Source organism: Falco cherrug, chromosome 6, assembly GCF_023634085.1.
Source record: "Falco cherrug isolate bFalChe1 chromosome 6, bFalChe1.pri, whole genome shotgun sequence".
NCBI classification, from domain to species: Eukaryota; Metazoa; Chordata; class Aves; order Falconiformes; family Falconidae; genus Falco; species Falco cherrug.
In genome coordinates, this window is record NC_073702.1 from 27,362,252 (window position 1) to 27,378,574 (window position 16,323).

At 39.1% G+C, this 16,323-nt stretch overlaps 1 long non-coding RNA gene across 2 annotated transcripts in view; it reads right to left on the minus strand.

The window, feature by feature from the left end:
- LOC114015158 (uncharacterized) overlaps nt 1-16,323 on the minus strand; it is a 46,822-nt gene that overhangs the window by 7,949 nt on the left and 22,550 nt on the right. The window contains exon 3 of one of the 2 annotated variants that reach the window (XR_003558923.2): nt 12,662-12,760. The exons of the other annotated variant lie outside the window; for it this stretch is intronic. This is a non-coding gene — a long non-coding RNA (uncharacterized LOC114015158). The remainder of the gene's footprint in view (nt 1-12,661; nt 12,761-16,323) is intronic. 2 annotated transcript variants of the gene reach the window in all.

The window sequence follows — 16,323 nt, forward strand, 5'->3', positions numbered from 1 at the left end:
GAAGAAGGAAATCTTTCGCTAGCCAATAATTAGAATTACATGGACTTTGGGAAGCCACCTTGTGGTTGGGAAGGGCTATCCACATATTTTTTTTCTTAGAAATTCATATTGTTTATTTCTGCCTCCGTGTTTTCGCACAAAGACACATTTTGAACATGAGTTAAGGGATATTTACAGAAAGGTAGAGAGCGGCAATACATAAAAAAGCAATGTGAGAAGCCGTATGTGGCACCAGGCCCTGCTGTTCAATTCCACGTGTGTTGGGTATTTGCTTGACCCTTCCCAGCTGTTGTGTACTTCCTGATCCCCCAGATGATATGAGCCCCTTGCCTGATCAGCTTCCAGATGCTATACTGTTCCCAATTCCTCCTGATCATGTCTCAACGCCAACTCAGTTCCAGCTGCCATAACTCTCATCCTTCCTCACTGAAGAGCTCCCTACCCAACAGTTCCCCCAAATGTCATAACCTGCCTGACCCTCCCCAGCTGTTGCAATCCTCCTGATCCCATACTGCAAAACCTCTTTGATTTGTCCCCTTCCCAGCTGCTCTGCCCATTACCAGTGAAGGCTGTGGTCCAGATCCTATCTCCTTGAAGTGTCCTACAAGTGCAAAAATTTACAATTGTAGCTCACGGATTCCTTGGTGAAACAGTTTTCTTTACAGGACATAATGTTTCAGCCAGATTTCAGACAAACCTTCCTGCTGTAGTAGGTTTACAGTGGTAAAAATCTGACTTAATGTTGTTTTGTCGGGCGTCTGGGATATTAAATAATTATATGCTGTGATACATGCTATATTGTATAACACAATATCAATATTTTATTGTAACAATTGCATATTATATAACTAATATTGAAAGTTAGTATTAGACAATTATATAGAATAAATACATAAATAAACAAGATATAATAATAAAATGCACAATATAACACAATATCTTTAGGGTTTTCTTTTATATATGGCAAGTGGAAGGATGCTGTACAGGAAACTGAAGCTCCCTTAATTGAGAGTTGACCCCAAAATACTGGCTTAATTTAATTACCCTCAGGCTTCTTTATCCCATTCTAACAGCACATTCCAAATCCTTCTTACCTTGCGTCCACTTCACATTGTAAAACCAATGCAAAGAAGCACTGGCATAAAAAGAATCCAGCAGTCCACAGAATTTAACATTTAGGTTCCGATTATATTCTTTTTTTTTGCATACAAATTATTACAAGTCAAGAGAAAAACATCACTGATTTTTCAAACAAAATTACTAAATACATTAGTATTTAAAATCATTATTTACATGATTTAGGTATCTGCGGAACATACGTAAAAACTTCACAAATCACAGTTTGATACTTTTTCACTTGAATTGTTTTCTCCAGAATTGCTAAAAGGCTCATTGTACATCATTTGTTATAGTCTTCTCTTAAAATGTTCAGTTATCTATTTAGACGGAGATGGGGAAAAGCCAAAACAAGATTAAATGTATGGCTCACCACTCCTCTAACTCTAATAATTCTATACTGAGTATATGGAGAAAGTATCTGCTCTTCAATATTGATCTGTCAGCCATACCCAAAGTCAAAATGCACAGTCAAGATAATAAGGTCTTCAGGTTTTCAGTACTGGGACTACTCCATCTCCACCCACAATTTCCCTGTTACTGTTATACACTGTTAAATAGACTGTTAAAGGTGCTTCAATAGTTTTATTAGCTGTCCTACCATATATCCTCTCATTCCACATCCATCTTGACCACATGCATTGGCTAAGTAAGCCCTAGCACCACCTATGGCTGATCCCCAGCTGGGTATGTGACAATTCACTGGAATGTATGAGCCACAAGTAGCAGCTATAGGTATCAGGAACACCTGTTTAGACAAAGAAATAGTGAATCAGTCCAGTCTTACAAGACTGCCTATGCCATCATCTAGACTTTATATAGATCAGAGATTTGGCTACATGGAGTCAACTAAGAAACATGTCTGAAATCATCATCACTTTAGGCAGCTCTAGATATGAGGAACTTCTAGATCTGAAAAACTGATTTTCTGTGATACAGGGAAAATACAGCAACATATATTTTAGTGTTTTGAACAGATTTTTGTTTGTTTTATTTTTGAAAGGCACAGATAGCAATCCCTATAAGTGGCAAAGGACCATTATGTCTTCTTTTAAAGAAGACAATGTAATCCGGAAACCATGTAGTTCTTCCTGCCTAAATGCCCCTCTGTGCATCCTGGCAACAAATAATAAACTTACCTTGGAAGGACCCCCTTTTATTTCAAAAATTTCTCCTAATTTCACATATTAGCAAAACTGTGTTGTTAATCTCATAGAGGACATTTCTGAAGTTGTTCCATTTCTGTTCAGTCATCAGAACAATAAAGGTAAGAAAAGAAAACAAGAAACTGGAAAATAAAAAATGACAGCAAAACATTTTAAGTGAGACAGACTTAGGGTTTCTTACAAATTGAAAAATTACATTGTTGCCCTATACATCTGAATTTGCAGCAAACTACAAAATAACTTGATCAAGCTTTTTGTGTTTTTGGTTTTTTTACTAACATGCTCTAACATTGTTACTAACATATTACTAACATGAAATAAATTACATTCATGATCTAACAGAGTGAGAGAGATAATGAAGGCAGCAATGCCTCAGTGTCAATTCAGAGAGGCAACTGTGGGGAAATGTGGAAAACAGCTAATATTTCCCTTTCGTTCAAAACTACTCAGACACTTGTCATCTATGTCCAAATTCAAATACAATGTTTTCTACCTTGTTCCCCAATAAGAACAAGGGCTAGCCATTAAACTGTTTCATTTAGTCTGTAGGTAGGGTAGCCTTTGAGACCACTGCATAAAGATACAATTTCCAGTAGAAGTTCTTCTCAGAGGAAAAAGGCTGACAAGGACAATGAAGAGCAGGCAAAAAGGTGAGGGTGGAGATGCTATAGGTGCTCCTCACAGCTGGTAGGTTAAATGACTGATACCGACTTGGCAGATTCTATTAGCAGCCGTCCTGTGGATGGCATTTTTATAGATATGGGAATCTGAGAAGTCCAGTTCAAAAATTTAGAGTGTGTGTAGAAAAATTACACAGGAGTCAAAAATTAAGAAACCTCCCATTCTCCTTTAGCATTTCTGTCTGTATCTGTGTGTGTGCAAGAGAGAAAAAGAGAGATCTCAAGTAAATCATATCTCCATGACTCAGTTTCCCATTCATAAAAAAAAGAAACAATTGGGTAGTTTGTCTTCCTTTCACAACATGTATGATTCCTGATGTACAAATATTTGTCAATGCCCTCCTTAGTGCATTTGTTCTGCATAAAACTGAAAACAATTTTTCATTTCATTAACAGTGGTTTTTCTGTGGCATTAAGCACTCCATCAATTTTAATCTCAGTTCCTATGTTTGAGTTACTGCTGAATACTTCTTTTCTGGCAAAGCACAAGACCTTTCATTCCTGTCTTTTCCCATTCCCTACGTGTAGACAAGTTACATTAAGTCCCCTGGGATCAGAAGAGACCAGAAAGCCAGGCTGATTTGTCAGGCCCCAAGGCTTGGCCTCAGGCACAAGCATGTACAGTCTGAGAGCTTCATTCTCATCTTCAGCACATATGTAACCTCTGTTCTCGTTAATGGAAGTGATGCGCATACACCGAAAGACCAGATATTTTGTTGTTCCTTCATTAAAGAATACCATAAATATAGACCAAAATTATCCAACCAGACTAGAAAATCTCTGTCCAGTGCGTGTTTTGCAGAGGAGCAACCTGGGAGCTGACTTTTGAAATGAGAACTATGATGTGTCCTTTAACTGAAATATGCTAGATATACACTAGTAATGAAAACTTCTTCCGAATCCCTGAGCAGTGGACTATTCAAAGATAACCACAAGAGACAGGCATGGTAGGTGTAGCTGATGTTGACACAGTGAAGTTGTTCAGTGCAAGAGAGAGAAGGAAGTACAATTGTTTACATCTCAAGAGGAATCACTCTGAACTGGATTCAGCTCCCTTATGCTCGAGGATACATTGTCTGCAAAGGAGATGCGGTCTGCAATTTTGTACACCCAGGAGAGGCTACCTTAAGACAGCTAGTTTGCCATCAAAGGGGAAGAGTAAAACAAATTAATATAAGCTACCCAAAGTCACGTTCAAAACCTGATCCACAATCTTTAAAATCACTGCAATTCCTTTTAAATCAAATCCCTGATGTCTCATTGAACAACTACCTATATGCCATTTCTGTAAACTTTAATGAAAGGCCTAAATTTATGTTCAAAAAATATTCACAACCAGGACATCGGGAGTGTTACAGGCTCCATTCAACTCGTCCTTAACACTTTGTTTTGTTTCACATTCTTCTTTCCCCGTTTTAAAGCAGCCTAGCTCCATACTTCCTCGTTTAGTTGTGCAGACCAAGGTGAGGAAGACGGGCAGACCAGCAGAAACGACCCCCGTGCACAGGCTGTCAGTGAAATGAGACTGAGCTGGGCTGGAGAGTGCTATTCCACAGCGTAACTTAGGTTGTAGTAGTTCATCATGAACAAAACTGGCCGTTTCCAATTCACGAGCCTGCCTGATGGCTGTACCTGCCTGGGCTGCCATCCTAAGATGACTGGAACGGTGACTGGCTGTGCTGGTGAGTCATTAAAGATGGGATAAATGGGAGCTGATCAGGAAGGCAGCTCCACTGAAATGAGGACTGTTGGCTTGGATCACGCATTTACTGCTAGTGATGAAAGGGAGGGAGGGGTACAGAAGCCTGTGATTTGACTGAAAGATGAGATGAGATTTTCTAAAGAGTATAATTCCATTTGAAACAGGATTCCGTGGTTTTATAAGTTCTTGGATATCAAAATAAAAAAAAAAAATAATCGCCTTATTATTTAACTGACACCGTTTAAATAATTTAAAGCACATACAGAGACAATGAGGCAGACAGAAGTGCTATATTTATATACAGAAGACCCTAAACTCCATGAGAGTTTCATCAGTATCTAACAAAGTGTTGCAGAAGAAAAATCCAGCATTTTCTGGCAACCAGTCCATAGAGATAAGCTACAAAAGCTATTTCATTGCCCCTTCAAGGTTCAGGAAGAAAGTAGTATGCCAAAGGAAAGGGTAGTTATATATGGGTTTAGAAATATTATTGTTGTTGTTTTTGTTGTCGTCATCATTGTCACTGCTGTTGTTATTATAATTTAGATTTTTCCTGCATAGTGAACCCCCCACCACATTTGGATGATTAGACCACGTTTGGCCTGCACTCCACCGGTTAGAAAAGCCTTCCTCCTTTGTATATTCAGAACAAGTTTCATGAGAAGTATCTCAGAAACATCTGCCTTCATTATAATTATATTTCTATTTCAGCTGCACCAAGCTATTTACAGATGAGCCTGTTCATAAAGAGCTTTATAATTAAGCAAACAGAAATATCTTTTTATAGGATGCAGATCTAGGGGTGATAATCACACACAAAATACACAGACACAGTTGCAAATAGAGTGTTTAATGCTAGTTATATAGTTAGTGATGTGCTCAATAAAGCCTGACATGTCTTTGTTCCTAAATGTAAGAAAATATGGTCTTTCCTACACAATTGTGTAAACTGCCTTTTTCATATACAAAAGGCCATATATTTTGCGGGGGCTATTGCTTGAAAGCCATCATGAAAACAAGCCCTCATGTCTCCAGTGCAACATGATTTCCAAGCTCTTGGGTGAAAAATGGAGCTGACAGCACTATATATGAGTTTCGGAAGTGTAACATCTTCCTTATGTATGAGGTGTGACCTGACACTTCCACTGATGGACACCAAAAGACAGAGAATTGAAATGAGAAAGTATTGGCAGAAGGAAAAACAGACAATCTATTATTTAGTGAAATTACTGTCTAAGGTCTTTTCACAGTGTATGTGCTCCAGAAATCCAACCTTACCCCTTCTGAAGAACATCTTTGTCACTTACTTCTCTCCAGATTGCAAACTTGATCTTTTGCAGCACTTTCTTAGAATTTTTATAACCAATTGTAGCCCAAGTGGGTTTGTAAACTGAACTGCTGTGATACACTATATGAAGCCCAAGTGTGAGCAACATGCCAAAGAAAACCACACAAAGATTAAATTAAACTGTACATGACACCTCATTTTTCAAAAACAAGGTTTTGTTTGTAGGAATGTCTATGGTGGGTTGCTTTTTTTTTTCCTTCATATTTAAAGCAGCCAAAATAGATGTCTGAAAGAAGACAGCAGAGAGCAGGCCCCTAGATATAATGTTAAAAAAAAAAAAAAACAACCAAAAACTATGAACAGAAGTGACGTAGAGTAGTAACATCTTTGCTAAAATGTTTGCTAAAATCATGTGGAAACACTTTCATACATTACTTGTAAACTAAATAGGTCCAATTTGGTTTAGAAGTTTCTATTAATTTATGTTATTTTTATATCCTTGAACAGTTTATAAATATTCTGGTGAGATATTCCTGGAAGGATTTGAAAGGGAACTATGTGGAAGATTTCAGTATTTGTCAAGATCCTTTAATATGAGCTCTTACAAGGTTTATTCATGCTTTCTACTTCAGGTTGGTTTTACACATTCAACGTGGGTGCTTTGCCTCCCTGCAGGACCTTTCCTTTGTGCGTTGACTATACAGAGTGCCTCCGGAGGCAGAGCTACAAGTGGGCAATGTAAACACTCTCATTCAACTGCACCACCTCCAAAGCAGTTTCTTCATTGCTAAACCACTGATTTCAGAAAGTGTTAAGTAGTTCTTATGATCATGTTAGATAAACAGTCCTAAACTCAATTATGGGATTACAAACACGTTCTGATGCCTGATTTGTACTGCTGTTTAACTTGAAAAGGTCTTGCGGTAAACATCCAAAAATGACTTCATTCCATTCCTTGAAACCAAAGATTTGACAGCAGTTAAGCACTGGGTAAGGTGTGATCTTCCCTTCTTTTCCCCATCATGCCAGTCAGTATTTTATTCTCATTTCTCCAGGCTTCTCCATCTGTATCCACCCATTGCCTCTTGCCTTGTATTTCAATTGCAAGCTCTTGGGGACAGATATATCCCTATTCTCTCAGTGCAGTGAAGCATAATGGAGTCAAGAACTGTCAGTGTTAGGTGTCACAACAATACAAATAACAAACAGGGCAATATTTCTTCATCCACAGAACTGCACAGAGCAAGAGACTCAAATAGAGAAAAGTATTATGTAAAACAAGAATATTGTTTCTCTATTATGTTTTCATGCATTAAAAGCAAGCATGTCCTTTCAGTATCAAATCAAATAGTTTCTGGTTTAAATTAGGGGGGTGGGGGTGGGCAGGGGAAGTAAGTATGTCTCAATGAGGATACAAGACGTAGATTGTCTACAATGTGGACAGTAGAATCTCAGAGAAAATAATACTTGAATGGATCGGTGCTATTAAAAATGTGATAGAGACCATATCTCAGATAAGACCCGTCAAGAACCATACAATCTCCTGATGACCAACACGAACAATCCCCACAGCCTGGCTGAGTGTGTGACACTTAGTTAAGATGTGGGAATGCGTGAAATCTGGCAGCCCTGGAATCTCAAGTCTCACACACAGAAAACAAAAAGCATCACTGCTGTCTGTTCCAGGTTCATTCCAGTTGTAGCTTCCTAGCACCATTGTCCCTGCCAGACAGACCCCAAATGAACTGATACTTCTAAAATTAGAGCTGCATTTCATTAACTATTTAGTCTGCAGCTTGTGAGGCTAAGAACATGGTCCTATGTTTTGTGTGAAATTCCCAACTGGATAAAGTGTGAAAAAAGAAATGTTAAAGAAGAAATTAAAATTGAACTTATTGACGGTTTCCATCATCCCTCTCCCTCCCCCAGTATGAAGTTGGAAGCAATGTAAATGCAGAACATCTGATTCTTGAAGTCTTCACTCCCAGAGGTGCTGGTTCTGGGTTAAGCACTCACTTTCTGGCGCACTCCAAGCTTGCTATCAACTGACATTATTGCACTGTTCCAGACCAAAATCCAACTCCACAGAAGAATTTTAAATGCTAGAAATGGGGGAATTGTAACAGAGGAGCCTTCTATCTGTTCTTTTAGATTGTGGCTGACAGCTGAATTTACATAACTGCTGGTGAGCATCACTTAATGCTGACTACTGGATAGCCTTTCCAGCTGAACAAGTAATATACATAGCTGTGTCCACATCAGGTAGGCTAAAGATTTCAACATAACCACAAAGTTGCAAATGAAGACCTGTCGCTATTAACCCTGAAATGCTGGTAGAGTGTGTGGGAGACCCAAGTGTTGATATGCTAAGTCAGTCAGTGCTGTCCCAGGGCCAGCAACAGGGCAGAAGGTTTTACGTGTTGTCATATTCTCACGTGTCAAATCATCCACTCTATGTTGTCCTTATGATGTGGTCAGAGCCTTATTATAGAACTCTTTGATGCAGTTCAGTGCAGTCTGGATGAAAGAATAACTCGTAGTAGACAAATATAAAGCCTCTTAACTAGGGTTGTGATGTGTTCTGTGTGGGATATGTTTCATCAGCATATTCACAGCATGCGTCTCTAACAGATCCAAGTTTGATTCTCAAGGTGTGAAAGTGTCAAGCTATCATCAAGTCCAATTTTCCCATGCATCAAGTTTCTCATGCTTATCAGCAGAGGAGAACCATAAAGCTCCTCCGAATGGGTATCTCCAACTCTGACCGCAAAAACAAAAAGGATGAGAGTTGTAACTGCCTGTATGAGCCTTCTTCTCAGCCAAACAAAAGGTTTTTACTTCCTTCTTCATGCAAGAAGAACCTGGCAATGCAGCATCGCTCCTGATTTCTTGTCAGTATCAAAAGGAAAGGGATACAGTCTTCTCATCTCTCTTGAAATGAAGGAAATCCTTATGACAGAGAAAAAAGAATGGAAGGAATTAGCTTGGAAATGCACGCTGTTAACAGTCTGTCATCCACATTATTAGTGTGTCGCGTGTGGTCTCCAATATCTGGAGCTGTGGGACTAACAGCAATATTGCAAAAATAATAATGTTTATCATATCTAACCCATGGAATGTTGTGAAGACAGTTTTTAAACTATCCTCACCAGAGAAAAATGAGCTAATTAAGGCTTCAGCAGCAGACTTGGAGAAGGTGAGAAGTAGGGAGAGTCAGAATCTGAGAATGAAAGATAGCCAAGTCAAAATAACTCTTAAAACCAAATTTGGCTTATGAGCTGTCAAAACTGTGTTGCCATTGGCTAAGATAAAATATGAGTTATCAAAATACATTGCTCTCTATCGAAGGAAACTTAATTTAAAAGGCAGGAGAGAGGAAGGAAAAAAAGGGCAGAAAGATTGCCATCTTGAAAGTGAAGGGTGAACTCTGAAGGGAAGCCCGTCAGGATTCTGTACTACTTTTAAATCTAGGCCCTGCAAAGGTCCAGCATTCAGACCATGAGGTAAACAATGGTCTCTTGAGACACAGCTTAAGGTGAGGGAGATTAAACAAATAAGAACAGGTCTTATTATGCACGTATACTACAACTGAACTGACATTTTCTTTACTTTTTGTTAATGTCTTCCTAACTTTTACTGAAGAGCTTAACCCATTGCCTGGCTAGAATAAACTTATACTGCTTTCATTCTTAAGTGTGTTTGATTTAACAGGCCAGCCCACGTAAAACTGAAAAATAGGGTACATAATAATAAATGAATCACTGCAGGCGATATTCAGTTAAGCTGAGATGGCCACAGAATAGGTGAGTACAGCAGGAGGCAAGGGAGTGATGCTTTGTTGGTTAAAATGCCGCTTCCTCTCTGACATTTGGAGCTCCAGGTTTGGGGAGCGACTATGCAGGGATCAGACTGCAGGGAGGCAATACGCCTGCTCCTATACAGCCCAGCTCCCTCGCACCACCGCCCCAGCTCCCTTTCCTGGCAGCACCACAGCATGACCCCAGTCAGTCCCCCACAACATTTGCTCTATACCATGGTCAGAAATCTGGAGAGACAGTTCACTTCCCCCCATGGCCAGACAGACTCAGCCCCTAGTGAACCCCACACGTGCTCATGAGTCAGGGGCAGCCAGAACCCCAGTGACATCAAGACAGAGCAAGCTGTAAGCTTAGAGGACAAGGAAGAAATTGCTGCAAGCTGGACAAAAAAGCTTTCCTGGACTGCATTAGCCAGTATCCTTTGTGAAACAATTGATTAATAACAGCTGCATCTGTACTGTAGAAAATAAAATCCTATTTTATCTATATGTATTTGTTTTAAAAGAGCAGAAGGCTATTCAAAGCCGAGTCAATAGTGGCATTACTGGAACTCATTTGGAATGGACAATGTTTGGCCTATTGTGTTAAATTCCTGAGGGTTTGCCTATTTTTGTATCAGATTACAGCTTTATTAGGTACAACTGTTTTTACATTGCATTTTTGTGATTAATGATGCTAAAAGGATTTTGGCATTTCAAATGTTGTACACAAACCTAATGGGCAAAATCTTCTGTAAACTTCTTCTAAGCTTTTGGCAAACTTTCCTCAGGAGCAAATATTAACTCCAGATAGTGTTTATTAGCTTTTATAAAATAATCACTGTAATAGTGGCATGTAATTGCTGGAGGTAAGAGAACATCCAGGCCAAGAATTAATCAAGTTTGAGCTCCTTAATAGAAACAGGTCAGGAGCAATTTATTTCTTGCCCAGTTTGTGTTTAAAATAATATAATTTTCCTCTGATTTTGTGTCATATTCCAAGAGTGATTTCATATACAACATTCCCTGAATAAACTGTATTCTTAACTAGAGACAGGTCTGAACAGCAAAGTTCAGGACTCACTTTATACTCTGACAAAGTATGGAAGCGTTTGGACTTTAAGCTTTAATTTGCACATTACATGGGGTAGAACAAGCAAAACATTCAGATCTTAATGCAGCCCCACAGCCTTTTTAACCCACTGCCCAAAGTCTGAATGTTTCTGTAGATAGGTTTTTATTTGAGGGTGTCCTGTCAGCATCAGACAAATGGGAACCAAATACTGTTCTTCAAAGAGATCAGAGTCAGTAATGCCAGACTCATTAAGCTCTTTTAAATGGTACCTTTCATGTAATAGTCATAACAGCCTCTTGCAATTGCCCTCTAGAAAGTCAGTGGAGCCTTCCTATTGAACCTCTGTGTGCCAGGTAACTCCTTGAGCAGAAACAATGCAGAAACAGTCTTTTGACAAAAGACGTGAGGAATGGCTAAAGCACCAATATAAACTTATCTGTATGTCATGAATACAGACATATCTAAAAAAACACCAGATTAAAAAAAAATCTGGAAGTGACACCAAAAAGAGGACTTAACCCAAGTTAAGTCCAGTCTAAGGACCACTATATAGCCTCACAGCTTGGGATACTAAGTAAGGTAGATTTATCTCTTAGGGTTGATGTTACATCAGGCACCTTTGATTCCCACTCTGTGTACAGTGAAGCTGTTGGTCACACATTTTCTTTGAAGTTAAAGCCATAGTATAGGATGCACATCAGAGGAAGTGATCTTTCAGGCATATCAAGCTGCATCAAGGCATCCAAGTACAGTTTCAACACAGGAGGTGAGTTATACACATTAGCTCACCTGGTATCTCTGCAAAATCAAACATGCCCAGGACCTTTAGCACTGAGGACAGAAAACTTGGAATGGTCTGTGTCCATATTCAGCTCTTACCCTCCAAAGCAAGGTGGTTGCATCTAAAATGCTCTCTGGATAAAGTCAGCTCCCCATTCCTGTCTGGAAATTGTCTGGGAGAGTGCCAGTTAACTCCGGCAAATACCATGACTGTGACCAGCCTAAGAATTTGGCAGCATGGATAACTGAATTTTCTGGTACCTGGTTTTGTATTCTGAAACTGTTTAATTTTCTAGGAAACAGAGACTAAGAGGCTTCATGTACACTAGGTTACAGAAGCTTTCTTTGGTCAGTCTGTTTTGGGGAACAAAGACATCCTTAGTCACAGGCCAGTCCTAGAATCTGACACTTTTTGGTTTGGGAGAGAGACTTGCCATGGGACTTTTAAGGCAAGGGTCTGATCACCAACAGTTTGAAGTGGTCTGACCGGATAAGCAGGAATCAAAAGCACAATATCCACACTGCAGAAATCCATCCACTTTCTAGTGCTAGAATTCATATTTCTATGCAAAAAAGCTCGTCCACTCTCCTTTTATAATCTGTTGAACATCAGCCATCAATCATATTTAATGTATATAAACACCTCTGCACAAAATCTTAGGGGACTCTAATTCAAATAAAACCATTAACTATAAGCTTTGAAACTCCTTTATTTTTAATCATAAAATTTGTCTTTAGATTTGTCCTGATCAAATCAACGTTATTTCAATGTTATTGTTTTCCTAACCCTAACCTTCTAGCGTATACTGTGAAATCATAATACTGTACAGAGGAACACTGTAAATGGATAATGACTCACAGTTGTGATGCATTACATCATGGAAAGCAGCATTTCCCACTTCTCACTACTGGAGCTTCACTTAGAAAACCTGCCATTTCTGTGCCTCACGGGGCTCCCCAGCTCCATGGGTGTCAGAGCCTTCTATTTATCTAAATCACTTCTGCTATCAGCTGTGGAAAAGGTAGTATTAAAACTAAATATGTAAGCCTGTCCATACCTGGACCTCATCCAGCTCCATGCAGACCCATGCAGGTGTCTCTGAATGCTGATCTCCAGGGCTCCAAGGGAACACAGAGCAGAAAATCCCATGTTGACCCTGTCCAAAGCCAGCACAGGCTGCAGATTAGTTGATTTGCATGGGCTGTATATCTAATGATTGCCCTGCAAGATACACCTCACTGGATAAATTATAATGATAATTTTAATAATCTTTTAGATTGGATGGTCACTTTGGAGGACTAAACGTGGACACCTAACTGCTATTCAAAAGCATATTTGAGAACCTACTGCTTACATAGAAAAGGGAAAAGAGTGGAATAAGTCCCAGGAGATATTTTTCAGTCTGATTCATGACAATATACACCTCTGTCTTTTTAACTTGATTCAATATCCTAATATAAAACACAGTACAGTGTCCACAGATTGATTCAGAGTCTGTTGTTTCGTATTTACAGCTCAGTTTCCCCCCAGCCAGAAGAACTGTGGAGTTACCAAACCAAGCTGACTCCTGTGCTGGAAACAAAAAACCAATGGATATGAGATGAACCTAGTTTTGGTTGAGTGTTCTGGTGCAACCAATTTTTTTTTACAGAGACCCTAGAACTAGAATGAGGAAAGACAGCAAAACTCCCGAAGCTGTTGAGTGGCATTTACAAAAGTCCACAATAACTCAATTGTTTTCAGAGTTCCACAGAAAAATCTTTAACAGGCCTGTGAAGAAACAAAAGGAGTTTTCTTACTCCTCTTCACAAATTGGCTAACCACAGTTACAGCTTAAGTAAAGAATTTACCTTCAGGTAAGGATCTCTGCAAGAGAAATGAAAAATGCAAGAGAGAAAGGACCCTTCCCTCTGCAGCTGGCCATGTCGGGTACCAGGACCGCAGCAAATGGCAGAGATCCCGAGTCCTCGCTTTGCCACATATATCATCGTTCAAAGCAAAAAAATCATATTCATACCAAATTATGGTCCTAGCAAGAATGAATGCTGTAGATTTTCATTGCCATGCATTTTTATATTACGTATATAAAAATACAGTGCTCACTAAAGCTAAAATTTGTCTCTAGAAAATCCACGTAATCCTGTGTTTGACAGGATATAACAAATATCATTCACAAATAAAAAAGAGCTGAGACATGCATAGAAAGTGCAAAGGAGACAATGATAAAGTGAGGTATTAACTTGAACAGGCATTCATCGAAAATTACAGGTTTCATCCATTTCTGGTCACTTATTGTAGGCTTGTGAGAAAAAATACCTTTCAGAATGAAAATACATGTCTCAGAAGTAAACATGGCTTTCTGGCTGGGACAGGCTGCACAGAAGGCACAGAGAAGTAACTCAGAAATACACATAGGATAATACAAAGTTTGTTTCACATCTACAGGCATGATCCATGGGGAATGAGAAGGCATCCGTTCAACCTGGGACCATCCCTGAGACCATTTTTGGGGGATCCTAGAAAAGAGGATATACCTGCTGGCATATGTACCTCTGCACCTTCACCACGGGCAGTAAATTATGGGAAGAAAAAAAAATAATAATCTAATTTGATTTCCAGGACCTAAGGATTCTGATCTGGACCTGCAGAGGCACAGTAAGAGTCTTGAGTGTGATCTCCGTAGTATCACGCCGAGCAGGCTTGCACACCAAGGTACACGCACATCAAAGCCACACTTCTGGGATTGTGCCAGTTCATTTTTACCAGTCGGGCAGCACTTTCACGTGCTGCCTTTGCAGCGATGGTGTCAGATACATATGTTTCAGATGTACAGTGAAGCACGGGATGAAAGTCTGGCTATAATTTCATACCCACTCATCCAGAAGCATATCGTTATGCCAGTGTGACGCTTACTCCAGCAAACAAATGGTGTTTACAAAATCTTTCTCTAAATGTGTATTATCTACATGGCACTGAAAGTTTTACTGATGTCTAAGAATCAAAGTCCTTGCCACAAAAGGTTCATAATCTGAATGAAAAACATGGGCTCAAGATAGGTTACGTGATGTAAGAAGTAAGACAGTAAGCAAAAAAATTTAGCACACAGCCTTTCAGGCTTGGCACTTTTTAGAGAATGATAAAAATCAAGATTTCCTGAAGAAAAAGAGGCACAAATCCTACCTATTAAAGCCACAATAGGAAAGCAGTTTGAAATCTTCCCTGTTTCTCAGTTATGGTTTTTTGGGTCTATTTTCATCCACTTTTTGCAGAGCTTTCAGCCTGTGACTGAACTGAAACCAGCCAATCTCTCTTTCTGGTTCGTGTATATTAGCTCAGTGCTGTTAGGCTTGTTTCTCCAAAACAGCAGGGTGCTGGGATTTTTTAAAGGTTTCCACAGAAATTAAGAGGAGAGGGATATAATACCTTCAACTCAAATTTATTTCTTTTAATTCATTTTATATGCACTGGGGGCCTAAATAACTCAAGAGTAATTACTGAAAAGTAGCCTATTGTGTGACTTGCACCCCTTTGTGAGCAACTATTGCCTTAACTCCAGATGCAGAGTATTTTGTAACATGACTACGCTCCATATTCCCTTTGTGGGGCATACAGACAAGCAGTGGATCCATTTTTCACTTGCATGCCAGAATAGCTAACCATATGTGTACAGTTACCCATGTATATAAAGGCCAGCAATCAATTACTACTACTAGAAGTTAGTGCAAATCAGAGGACAGACATAACACCTCACAACTGTCTCTCTAAATAGCAGTGCCCCCTAAGCCTGCCTCTATAACAGATTAAAGTTACTGCTGATAAGACAATGTAGTCCTTAATATTTTGACTAGTAAGTGCCAACCTCTGGAAATGTGGTTTCGAGTAACAATAGCAATGACAAACAAGAAATTTTGAGCATTCATTCAAGTTGCTGGTCTCTGTCCAAATTGTTACCACTCATAGTGTGGCTTGAAAACTTTAATACGCACATTCGTTTGAACAGAGTTTGCTTTGTACAGGGCAAACAAGGCATCTCACACAAAAAAATTCTGTCAGCTGCACAATATACAGTCATATTGTTATTACAGGTCTCCAGGGCCTGTGTGAAATACAAATGAATGTGCAAGTGTTATCAGAATGAAAGGGCAGAAATGAGGAAAATCTGGAATAAACTAGCCACATTTCACTGAGCTAGATAACTACATCTTTCCTCTCCTCATTTTTCCTCTCCATTACAAGCATCTGGCAAAAAAATGAATAAGGTGTGTGGGGAGAGGAGTCATGTCTGAAACTTTTTTCTTTGCTTCAATAAGCTGGAAATCTTAGGATCACTAACAGCTGAGGTTTTTTCCTCCTCAGCCCAAAGAAAGGGGGCTGGGCTTTTTCCTCATTAGCATGAAGATTTTTATTTTTTTCATATAGAGACTGGCACTTCTTTCTCCTAGAAATTTCTTTGAACAGAAAACATTTGCAATGAAATTAGATTTTAGACAAAAGCATTAAACCAGTACTATTCCTGGGTTGGTTTATGTTTAGATTTTCCATGCACGCATTAGGAAAATGTAATTCTGAATCTACATTGCATTGTGAAATGTAGATGGACACACAGCTGGCTGAACACACTACACTGTAACATAGCTTTCAAATTATATTTTCTTAATGAATACATTCAACTATACACAAAAGACATCAGTATTACACAACCTATCACTCAAAAAATAG